A 13,333-nucleotide genomic window follows, 5' to 3' on the forward strand; every position below is an offset into this window, starting at 1 on the left:
CGCCATTTATTATACCGCTCTTTATATTTCTCGCTTTATCGCTTTATTTTATCATTTCATCATATTTACATTCCGCCATTTTTTTCTTTGTCCATTTGGACGTTTATAATTCCGCTATTTTCTCTTTGTCCATTTGGACATATGTTTATGCTTCCGCTATTTTCCTTTTGTCCACTTGGACCATACTTTACTTTTATGCTAAAACACTAATAAACAACCAAAATCTAAAAAACACATAAGGCTCTCTTTTGGACTATTGGTTACTATCCCTAGCATTTTGGAGATTCGGACTTATGGACCTAGTGCCTCTGGACTCTTATTCTGTTATTACTCTGCTGTTATTCTGTCTGTCTGGCATTGGATTGTTGTCTGTTTGTATGTGCAGGTATTTCCTTGAAAGCCCTTGATGGTTAATTCCAAGGCATTGAGATAAGGATTTTACCCGAAAACAGCCGTTACTCTGCCCGATTTTCGTCAGAATTTTAATGTGCTTAATGCAAAGTGGTGCTAAGATAATAAGTTCATATGGATCCCCAAGTGTTAATGTGTTGGTATTGATAAGTCCAAAGGATGGGAAATATACCTTGACTCTTAATGTCAAGTGTTGGCTTCTTAATTTGGTTAGACCGTTTCTTTCCTTAGCTTTTATTTTATGCACTAGGTTAGCCTCTTCATCTCCTCTCCTTCTTTAATTTTCAAAATCTTCTCTCTTTTTACAAAACCTTCTTATGTTTGCAACCTTTTTAAAAAAACCTTTTCTTTTAAAATATCTTTTGCCCTTAGTGGCTTTTTCTACAAAGTTTAGACACTGTTAATTGTCGAAACGAGTGGTTATACCCCACGATTTTGAAATTGATTGATATAATGAGATCTTTTCCGCGTGAGAGAGCTAGTGGCATACTCGTTGATTTCTATCCGAGTTGGAGCCCTTCTTTCATTAGCGATGCAAAGAACTCGTTTGTTCTCATGCTCAAGATCAATGGCTGAGTATTTCTCTCCGACGACGATAAAGTGTTTATTCGTTTTTTTTTAAAAAATGTTTTCCCAAAAGCGGAACTACATTAGCTCTGACTTCTCCATTGCACCGAGGAGGTATGTAGGCCCAAGGCTTAACGTCTTGCCGAGCTTATTTTAAAAATAAAACAAACTCTTTTTTAGCATACACACACAGATTTTCAAAAAGGTTCCTGTGGAGTACCACAGATATGAGGGGTGCTTAAAACCTTCCCCTCATATAATCAACACCCGAACCTGAGTTCTCTTTCTTGTTTTAAAAACAAAACTTTGGGTTTTACGTTCTTTTCCCTTTTCCTTTGAAAAAATAAAGCGCGGTGGCGATTTCAAACGGAATATTGATTCGAGTCAATCCCATGGCTTCGATATCAGATTTTCCCCGCTACAGAAAAATGGCGACTTCACTGGGGATCCAGTTTTAAGTGTGTTAAGCCTATTTTTGTTTATTTGTGTGTTTTTATCTGTATGTATTGTTGTGTGCTTTGTGTGTTTATTTTCTTTTTTTTTTCTTTTTGGTGCTCGATGGTTCCTCTGTGATGAGATAAAGTTCTAACCCGAACTTTTGTGAGTAACTTGAGATAGGAGGTGGTAAGACCAATAGTTGCATGTCAGGAGCAATCCTTAACATGAGCATCATATGGTGGAACCCCAATCAGTGGAGGCCTCATGGAAGGTAGTAGAGGTTGTTATGAACCATCGTGATAACGCTATTACTTTCAATAGTGAGTGTCCGTAGAAGCTGAATGGCCTAGAACCTTTTTAACCAATCTAAGCCTTTTTAGGATGTAGTGCAGAAACAAGATCAAGTACCAATTTGAGCTTGTTGTCATGCGATACTACGCTCAGACGAGGTCTTTTTAGGCATATTATTGGCGCCCATGAGCAATTGTGCGTGCCGGTAGTACCCGATAGAAGATTGAAAACTCTGGGAACCTTTGTTGAACCCGTTTGGCAGGTACAAAATTCCCTAGTACATACCTTTGTGGGTGGTTCTTAACCTTGACTCCATGCTCGTGACGTCGAACCTGTGAACTCTGTTTATGCGACCATGTGTGATCTTGATTGTGATTGATGCATAAACCATGCATCCATGCATTCATTTGATTTCCAAGGAACTCATAGGTCTTTCTTTGTAAACATCATAAGTTTCATCAAACTCAATGGATCTTGGGTGTCGATAGGGTGAAAACCTTAATCCACCAAAATGGATGATTGATCTTGATGATAACTTGATCAAAGCTTTGATCCAATATAGGATTTACCTCCTTCACGTTTTGATGTTTACAAGTTAATAACTTGAATTCCTTGAAAATCAAATAAATAAAAAAACAAAAAACAACAATTGCATCATTTGCATACATACATCCAGGTTGTCCAGAAAACTTATCCTTGTCTGTCTCCATCTTTAGAATTTGTCTGTCTACTGTCAAGCTGATTCCTCCACACAAGTACGAAACTGTATCCTGCTTTGGTCCAGAAATGGTTGATTACAACAAGAGCCATGCCTCCTCCTCGAAACCCCCCCTCAAGAGGATTTCGGCCTGATCTTCATTGTGAATTTCATCAGGGTGGTGCTGGCCATGATTTAGAAGGCTGCTATGCTTTGAAGGCCTTAGTGCAAGAGTTGGTTAGATCAAAGATGCTATCTTTCAGGGATATGGGTCCTAATGTTGTCACTAATCCTTTGCCAGATCAAAGTGGCTGAAGACAAGTGAAAGCCAGATGGTCTCCTAAAGCCAAGTGTTTCAGACAGGATAGCTCATCCTTGTTGCTGATTAGTCACTAGGCCTTGTTTCTGTACTGTTTGTTTTTCCTTTATTGTACTGTTTACTTTTAGACTTTGTTTGTTTCTGAATGGTGATTTTAATGAAATGAGCATTGCATATTTTGAATTCATTTTCATCTACACTGTTTATGTTCATGCTTTCTTTTACAAAACTTTTTCTTCCATTTGCTTTTTCTTTCAAATTTGTGTTTTATGCAAAGATTGGAGGGAGAATGATGACAACGAAATACCCAAGTTGTTGAACTGTATGCTTTCGAATAAAACTTTGCTGATGATGTACAGGCATTGTTTCAATTCCCAAACACTGGAGAAATAAGGAAGTTAATCCCTTGTCAACCCCTCTGAGCCTTCGAAGTTGGTGTTTCTTTCTGTATGAAAAACCCGCATTTTAAACCTGGGGCAGGATAGTTCTCAGTTAATTTGGCTGTGCATTCTATTTTAAGAAAATCATTCAGTACACCTTTCCACAAAGGTTTCAATCACAAGCGCTCCTCCGCATACATCAAAGAAATGTTGGAGATGTCAATCAAAAGCCAAAGATGGTTCATCTTAATCATTAAGCAAGGCAGTCACTATCTTTCAAAAAAAAATGTATCAAAAAATGTATACAAAGAAAAGCCTGCTAAGTCAAAACCAAAAACGACTTAGGCAAAAATTAAGGCATCCCGCTGACTGTAAGTACAAAAATAAACAGTTCAGGCAAAAGTTAGGGATATATAAAAAGAAAAGATGAAAAAAGAGAAGTCAATAAATTCCTGAACAACACAATGTTGTGACTACCAAAAGGAAGAAGTGACTGCCATCTCAAAAGTTCTCTTTGCTTGTGAACTATCATCATTATCAAAGGTGCAATTCCAGAAGCCTCTTGGAACCTGAATGCATAAGCTGAATTAACTGAGTTTTAGGACTGGAGATCATCACGAAGATGGGGTGGGTACAATCAAATTTTGAGCCTTATATCCTTTGTTTCTTAAACCGTGAACCAGGCCACGTTACAACCTATGAAAGACCTAATTGAAGCAAGGTTTGTTTGAAAGCATACAACAACAAGGTTGCGTAAGCTGACTCCCATGAGATTTTCCATTTTTTTGTTTTGATACCATATCTTTGCTTTATCTTTCACTTTGAAACGTCTCAACCTTTATGTTTTGACCAGTGATTCCATTTGCTTTACATCAATAACATCATTCCAAAAATGATTTTGATTTCAAAAATATGCTTTGAGCATTGCATTAAAATTACCATTCTTGAATGAACATTTTATTTGCAAGTAAGCACTCATCTTTCAGGAAGTTCAAATAGTCGAGAAACTTGATCAGTGATCCTATCAGGGGCATGTTATTTCAAGATCCTGTTGTTCAGATGTTCAGTCAAGATTTGTTGATCAGAATATCCTTTCAAGACTTATACTGGGGCAAGCCATCCCAACATGCATTTCAAAAACTGAAGCCATGATCAGTTCATCCCGAGTACAGTTCAGCTGAAGCCATGATCAGTTAACTTACAACAATTGGTCAATCAGGGGCAATCTTCTTCAGCAATCCCCAAGCAGTTTTATCAGCCCTTCTCAAAGGATCACTAGTCTGATACAGTTACCAATGTGACAAGAAGTATGTTCAAGCATCTTCTTCATAAGCAGAATTGGCAGAGTTCCCGTGTTGAGGAATCGAGTTCCCATCGTGCCTCACAAAAGAGTCTACCTCAATCGTCACAAATTATCGCATTGCATTAAGCATTCATCATGCATAGAAAAATTTCAACCATCATGCAATGAAACAAAATTCATGCTCATTTACATTTTCCGAGGTCATGTTGTTATCAACATTTTACCTTGAGATCTAAGTCCAACTTACTTGGCACATACCAAAGTAGATGTTCGTCTGCCTGTTTCTATTTCCGTCCAATGCTAGTCTTGGATGTGTAAACTTTTCTCTCTGTCCAATGCTACTCTTGGACATGTCGTTTCTCACTTTTTATCCAAAGCCACTATTGGATGTCACAATCCCCATTAACATGTTTCTCACCTCCTTCAAAGCTACTATTGAATGACGTTCATGTCTTTGAGCTGGAATAACATTCTTTTTGTCCAATGCCACTATTGGATGTTTATTGAGTTTGTTTTCCATCCAATGCCACTCTTGGATGACTACTCAATTTTCCGAATTGGTTTCCCTTTTGTTCAAAGCTACTATTGAACGTCTCTGATGTATTTCCGGGTTCAGGTTTCCATTTTGCATTCAAAGCCACTATTGAATCTCTTTGGTTTCCATTTTTGTCTAAAGCTACTATTGGATTGTTCCCGATGTTTTCCAGAGTTTTGATTCCTTTTGTTCAAAGCTACTGTTGAACGTCTCTGCCGTATCTTCGGGTTTGTAGGTCTCCTTTTGCATTCAAAGCCACTGTTGAATCTTGTTGGTCTCCTTCCATCCAAAACAACTATTGGATGTCTCCGATGTTTCCTCAGAGTTTGGACCCTTTTTTTCAGATTCATTCAATGACACTCTTGAATGTCTCTGATGGTTGGTGTCGTCTAATGCCACTCTTAGACGTTTCTACCCAATATGTTTGTGTTCCAGAGTTCATTCAATGCCACTTTTGAATACCTCTGTTGATTTTTGTCGTCTAATGCCACTCTTAGACGTTCTTACTACACTTCTAACTTGGGTTTTATCCCTCCCTTTCCAAGTATTGCTGGATATTTCTTGTCACCCTGGCGGATAACCAGTAGTATCTTGTTTCCCCTGCCGCTCCTTTCATTCGAGTCTATCGCTCATTCCTTTTGTTCCCCCCAGTGGCATTATATTCCCCTCTATTCCATAATCATACTTGATGCATCCACTAGCATCGCATTATACCTTAGGTTCAAAAATTGTGTGTTTTATATTTAAGTCTCTTCAATTACGTCGAGCTGAGGATTTTAACCCTCACATCTCCGGATAGAAGAAACTTAAATAGGGGCATCTGTCATACCCCAATTTTTGACCCTAAGATCATACATCATTTGCATTTCAATCATCAATCAAGATCACAATCTTGAGGTATCATTTTTCCTTTGAGGGGAATCATCAAGCACTTTTAGCTTTTTATTTGTTTTATACTAACCCAAATACCAAAAACATTGCTTTGTTTCTTTGTAGGCTTTTGTTTTGTAGGTACCAAGCCAAGACATGCAATAAACAAGGCATTTTTCACATTTTGACTGATGAAATCGATTTCCCTACTGGGTAAATCGATTTCCCTGCAGCAATCTTCACCAAAATCACATTCTGGACAGCATGAAATCGATTTCCCTCCTGGGTAAATCGATTTCCCTAGTGTATTTTGCACCAATTTCTCTTCTGGAACAGAGTGAAATCGATTTCACTCCTGGGGAAATCGATTTCCTTAAGGCGAAATTCAAAAAATATAAGGAGGGAAGCTTGACATCATTTTGGCACCTTTTTCTTTGATTATTTTTTATCATTTTACCAATTTTCCACCTCATCAAAATTAACCCCTTCATTAAACCCACTTAAACCTCATTTTACCATTTCTTACCATTTAAATACCACTTTAATCACCAATTAAACACAAGCTAATTACCAAATGCAAAAAGACCAAACTACCACTACTCTTGCTCTCATCCTATAAATAGAGCCCACTACTCTCTCATTTCTCAAGCTTTGAGAGCCAAAAAACCCCTTGCAATTTCTCTCCTCATCCCTACCAAATTCACCAAAGCTCTTTGTTCTTTCATAAAGTTTGTGAGTCACACCTTGAACCTCACAAACTTTGAGCAAAACCACCATCTATTTCACTCTTTTTTCTTCAATTGTTGAGAGATCAAGATTTGTGTTGGTGATTCTTGAAGTAGATCTAAGTTCTGTTCAAGATTTGGTAATTTTCTTCATCCTTTTTGTATATCACAATGTGATTCTTTGTTGTTTGTGTTCAATGCATCTTTGATGCTATATTGGTGCTATTTGTTGGTGATTTGATGGAAAATTCGTGCTCTAATTGATGTGTGATCATAAGGTGTTTGTATATTTGTTCAAGTCAAGTTTCATGCCTTTAAATGCTGTTTTTCCTGAAATTTACACTAAGGAAATCGATTTCCTTAAGGCTGAAATCGATTTCCTGCTTAACGTAACTTTTTTTTTTTGAAAACTGCACTATGGAAATCGATTTCCCTCTGCATGAAATCGATTTCCAGCAGGCAGAATGTGGTTTTTTGCCTTTTTTGTGCTTGTTTTGGCTTCCTTCTTCCTACACTTCATTAATATCATTGGATCTAGGGTGTTGATAGGTTTGAAGTGACTTAATCCACCAAAATGGATGAATGATATTAATGATAGTGTGAGTTGATTATCTTTTGTGTTTTCATTCTTATTTTCATCTTATCTTTCTTTTGATCGATGAAAGTCTTGACATCTTGAGAATTCTATGGATTCTTGATGAAGACTAGATCAATTTGTTTTCATTCTTATCTTTTCATCTTATTTCCTTTTGATCGATGAAAGTCTTAATATCTTGAGAATTCTATGGATTCTTGATAAAGACTAGATCAATTTATGTTTCCATTCTTATCTCTTTCTTCTTGTTTTCTTTTGATCGATGAAAGTCTTAATATCTTGAGAATATTATGGATTCTTGATAAAGACTAGATCATTTCTTCTTCTCCTTCTTATTTATTTTGATTGATGATCTTGATACATGGAGAGTTCTCCTACATTTGTCCCGACTCGATAAAAGATCAAATATGGAAGAGAATTGTATGCGGTTGATTTATGACTTATGGAAATTTATCGTGTAGTCGCTATGATTTTATCAAGCTTCTGATAAGTTTCCATTGACCTTAAATCCGAGAACATCATTCACTCACCATCGATCTTCATTACTAACTTTGATAACATACTTGACAAGTTTCAAGATGGTTATCTTTAACATCTAACAACTAACTTTAATTGCCGCCATTTATTATACCGCTCTTTATATTTCTCGCTTTATCGCTTTATTTTATCATTTCATCATATTTACATTCCGCCATTTTTTTCTTTGTCCATTTGGACGTTTATAATTCCGCTATTTTCTCTTTGTCCATTTGGACATACGTTTATGCTTCCGCTATTTTCCTTTTGTCCACTTGGACCATACTTTACTTTTATGCTAAAACACTAATAAACAACCAAAATATAAAAAACACATAAGGCTCTCTTTTGGACTATTGGTTACTATCCCTAGCATTTTGGAGATTCGGACTTATGGACCTAGTGTCTCTGGACTCTTATTCTGTTATTACTCTGCTGTTATTCTGTCTGTCTGGCATTGGATTGTTGTCTGTTTGTATGTGCAGGTATTTCCTTGAAAGCCCTTGATGGTTAATTCCAAGGCATTGAGATAAGGATTTTACCCGAAAACAGCCGTTACTCTGCCCGATTTTCGTCAAAATTTTAATGTACTTAATGCAAAGTGGTGCTAAGATAATAAGTTCATCTGGATCCCCAAGTGTTAATGTGTTGGTATTGATAAGTCCAAAGGATGGGAAATCTACCTTGACTCTTAATGTCAAGTGTTGGCTTCTTAATTTGGTTAAACCGTTTCTTTCCTTAGCTTTTATTTTATGCACTAGGTTAGCCTCTTCATCTCCTCCCCTTCTTTAATTTTCAAAATCTTCTCTCTTTTTACAAAACCTTCTTATGTTTGCAACCTTTTTAAAAAAACCTTTTCTTTTAAAATATCTTTTGCCCTTAGTGGCTTTTTCTTCAAAGTTTAGACACTGTTAATTGTCGAAACGAGTGGTTATACCCCACGATTTTGAAATTGATTGATATAATGAGATCTTTTCCGCGTGAGAGAGCTAGTGGCATACTCGTTGATTTCTATCCGAGTTGGAGCCCTTCTTTCATTAGCGATGCAAAGAACTCGTTTGTTCTCATGCTCAAGATCAATGGCTGAGTATTTCTCTCCGACGACGATAAAGTGTTTATTCGTTTTTTTTTTAAAATTTTTTTCCCAAAAGCGGAACTACATTAGCTCTGACTTCTCCATTGTACCAAGGAGGTATGTAGGCCCAAGGCTTAACGTCTTGCCGAGCTTATTTTAAAAATAAAACAAACTCTTTTTTAGCACACACACACAGATTTTCAAAAAGGTTCCTGTGGAGTACCACAGATATGAGGGGTGCTTAAAACCTTCCCCTCATATAATCAACACCCGAACCTGAGTTCTCTTTCTTGTTTTAAAAACAAAACTTTGGGTTTTACGTTCTTTTCCCTTTTCCTTTGAAAAAATAAAGCGCGGTGGCGATTTCAAACGGAATATTGATTCGAGTCAATCCCATGGCTTCGATATCAGATTTTCCCCGCTACACATGCTCGTGTCCAAGTATGCCAAGATAAACCTTTACTTTCAAGAATCATGAGCAAGCAATTTAAAATGAATTAAACTTCAGTAGGAATCAAAACTTTCCAAATAGAAGCTACTCAGTTACGTAATGAAGTCATAGTAAGTATAACAAAACCATTGAAAATATTCATAACCTCTAAGGAAAGAGTAGTTAAACTTGGGGCAGCCTAGGTAATTCATCCCAGTAATTTAAAATCGGAATAGACCGGTCGATATGACAGGTCTAACCGAAAACCGTACCTATTGCAGAACCTGAAATTCCAACATCATAGCCAAAGAGAGAGCCGCCAATGGTAGCAACAATGCAAGCAATGATGAACGGCAAAAAAAAGTTGGAAAGAACTTCGATCTTAGAAATTAAGAGGAATAAGATTTCATTTTATGAACAACAAAAAAAGTTGGAAAGAAATTGCATTATAATGCATTCGATTAAGCAAACTAAAAGTAAAAGAACACAAGACTATTGCTTCTACTTGTCAGACAAATGAAAAAAATATCAGTCCACGGCCAATGTCTTAATATTAGTCCACAGCGAAATATATGTAACGCAACTCTAAAGAAGCAATGCAATGCAATGCAAAAGGAACAAAATAGCACAACAAACTAATCAAGTCTGCATTATTTTTTGCCAAGATAAGTGGTTTGCACCACACAAATAAAATGTTCGAAAATTAAAACTCCATGTTTGAGGTGCATACGGAAATTCTATTCTGATGCAGTGGCTTGCTTCAGATATGCAATAAGATCAGCACGATCCTGAGGCTTCTTAAGACCAGGAAACACCATCTTTGTCCCAGGGATGTACTGCACAAGAACAAAACAATAAGTAAATCAGTGCCATACTTGGTCGAACAACACTTTTACAACTTTACCTTATCAATATTATATATCCATAATAAATTAACAGCACAACAGCTTATTCATAATAGAAAACTCTAAATCCTGAAATGATAATGTACAAATAAGCATCAAACAAATCATAATACCCACTTGACAGAAACATTTTTATGTCATTTAGAAAGAAACACTGAAATACCGATCAATATGTTGTACCTTCTCAGGGTTAAGCAAGTAATCATACGGGGCTTTCTCATCCCGTTCACAACCTTGTTCTTGTTAGCCGCAGAATAGAAGTATCAAAGAGTTGTCCCAGATTGTCTCCCAAACAAACCATTCAGATTGGGTCCTAAGGTTGCGAACAAATAAAGGAAACAATTTTATGTACCTTAATCACATACATTAAGTTAAGAAACCAATAAAGCCATATTACACTCTTCAACATACATATAACATGCACTATACAGTCACAGACATAAGAATATAACCTTTTAATGAATAATAATTTGTAAAATGAAATAAATCATGCAAAAGATTATGTCTCACTTTGATAATTTAACTGCAAGTGTAATAATTTCAATTGAATATGTATTCCTAGACAATAAATCCAATATCATCCTTTTTGGTAGTGTCAAAACCATGATGTCTTTAAGACTAAACAAAACTAACCTCAATGCTTTCAGATTTGTCAGTCTTGACTGTATTTTCTCCTTATCAGTAGCTTGTTGCAGCTGCTTCTGAACCAGATTTAACCAGAAAATAACCTCTTTTGAACCCCACTCATCATTTCATAGTTATTCATGTAACTAACTGCCAGGGAGTGCAATAAAAGCATCAGCTTCTTAAGCCACTGCCGCTTTCCACTCATGTATATCGAAAACAACTATTACTTCACCAACTGTTTCTCCAGATATTTATCAAAATAGACCAATTACAACACACTAAAATGACAAAGTTCTACATAGAAAAAAAATAATAAATTGTTTCCATGACAGAGGAACAAACTCCATAAATTCATTCACCACTGTTCTTTGGCACAAATTCACAAAAACCAGGAGGCATGAATTAACACTATAATAGTAAAAAAAAATAGTAGTAGCGGCAGAAATACCTCATGAGGCATGAGAGCTTTTGGAATAACCCTGTAATTTCATAGTGATATCAATCAATAACAATACAAATCTAACAAACTGATAACAATCATTAGCAACATAAAGCTTACACAGTTAGGTTATATGATTCACGACTCAGTCCTCGATGAATAGCAGGACATTAGATTGAAACAGGCAAACTTCTTTCATGGAGAGGCATCTCGCTTTTCTTTGACAACCCTTGTTGCCATCCTCCGCTGCTTCACTCTCTTGGCAAACTTCTTCCACTATTTTCCTCCAAACATATCTAATAATCTGCAAGAAAAATAAAACAATCACAAAAAAACCCTAATCTAATCATCTGCAAAAATAAACCAGATACAAAACAAAAACCAGGTTCCGTTATACAAAAATTATGAATTTTGACAAATATAACAAAAAAAACAAATTAAAGATAAATGATTTCAAAAAACCAGATGCATGACAAAAAAAAAACAGTTAAAGAACAAATATCACAAATGAATAAACTTTCAGAAACCATTAAACCAACACAAACATCATGACACAAAGTTTAAATAAAAACCAGGTTAGGTTATACTCAAAGTTTTGATTTTTGAAAAATATAACAACCATACCAGATTAATGATAGTGGATTTAAAAAAACCAGATCCCTAAATAAAAATAAAAGAAGTTAAAGAACAATTATCAACAGTGAATAAAGTTCAGAAACCATTAATGGTCAAAGTTTTGATTTTTGACAAATTTAACAAAAAAACCAGATTAAAGGTTCTGGATTTCAACACAACTTTTCATATGCCTGAGGAAATAAAAAACCAGTTAAAGAACAGAATCAAGAACGAAGAAAGTTCAAAAATAGTCTTACATCATTATCAACGACAACCATCTCAAAATGTTTCTTATTTTTGTTAACAACCCATTTGTGATGGATTCAAACGACTATTTTCCACATCTCCTTCATCTCATTGATGTTCTTCACTGGCTCAAACGACCTACCCATATGGAACTCAAAAACCAGATAACGAATTAAAACAAGTTAGGGTAAAACAAAGTTTGAGAAAAGGAAAATGTTGTTGGTAGAACAGAGAGAGTGAGAGGGAGAGAGAGAATAGAAAGATTTTGAGGAAAAAGGAAAGATGATGGAAATACTGTGAACAGTATGCACATTGGGAACATAAAGTTTAGAGCGGAGTTGGATTCCTTACCCGGTACATTTCTAAAGCTGTTGTTCATGTCACTAAAGTGAGTTCAAATAATATAAATATAATTGTTTAGAGCAGAGTTGGATTCCTTTGGTTCAAATGCAACTAAAGTGAGTTCAAATAATATAAATATAATCGTTTTCAGCTTATAGCCTTGTAAAACATATTTCTAATGCAACCAAAATCAATTAAAAGTCTGACAAATGGTTAGATTAGACTCAAATTGCCCCCAAAATTGAGATTTGGCACAAAATTAAGCAAGGGTGTTGTTGTCTTTTCCAAAACAACTTCCTTTCTTATATTATACATTAATTATTAATTATTTTTTATTTTATTGATATATCACCGACTTCTTAAATTGAAAATTGCCCACCTAAGTTAGGTTGAACTATGTAAGATTTTTTATCTTAATGGTGAAACGAGTTGAACTAAGATGTTTCATTCATGAAGGTGGTGAGCAAGTTGAAAGGTGTCTGTCTTGATTGGATGAGTTGAAGGCAGTGGCAAAGCCAAAAATTTTATGGAGTTCGGACAAAAATTTTACATCTTGTTTTTACTAATTTTACACTTGTTTCTACTAATTTTATCCTTAATTTTGTCTAAAAATTTTGCTTACACCCTGTTTTTACTAATTTTGCCCTTAATTTTGTCTAAAAACTACTAATTTTGCCCCTGATGTTGTCTAAAAATCAACTATTACATGAGAAGTATACAACGAAAAGAGGGGTTGAGCCTGGGTGCGTGCCCGGGCTGTAGCTCCGCCCCTGGTTGAAGGTGGTACTTGCAATGCAAATCCTATGATCAGTAAAAACGATTTGAGATGTATTGAAATAAGTTCATGTTGTGTTGGTGTGAGTATTATAGATCAATGCTTTTATATTTGAATTTAAAATTTATATTATATTGTTTATTGTTGTCTGTTTTAAAGTAAATCACTACAAGAAAATTAGCGAATTACTACGGTTCATTTTAGAAGGTTACGACGGTTAGAACCGTCACAA

General features: G+C 35.6%; 1 long non-coding RNA gene across 1 annotated transcript; it reads right to left on the reverse strand.

Moving 5' to 3' along the window:
- Positions 1 to 9,694: 9,694 nt before the first annotated feature.
- LOC131629124 (uncharacterized) lies at positions 9,695 to 11,602 on the reverse strand. The gene is made up of 5 exons (XR_009291964.1): positions 11,244 to 11,602; positions 11,133 to 11,163; positions 10,691 to 10,831; positions 10,238 to 10,370; positions 9,695 to 9,988 (listed from the first exon to the last, which is right to left on the reverse strand). It is a non-coding gene; the product is annotated as an uncharacterized LOC131629124 (long non-coding RNA).
- Positions 11,603 to 13,333: the final 1,731 nt, after the last annotated feature.

This window comes from Vicia villosa, unplaced genomic scaffold, assembly GCF_029867415.1.
Source record: "Vicia villosa cultivar HV-30 ecotype Madison, WI unplaced genomic scaffold, Vvil1.0 ctg.000509F_1_1, whole genome shotgun sequence".
Classification (NCBI taxonomy): Eukaryota; Viridiplantae; Streptophyta; class Magnoliopsida; order Fabales; family Fabaceae; genus Vicia; species Vicia villosa.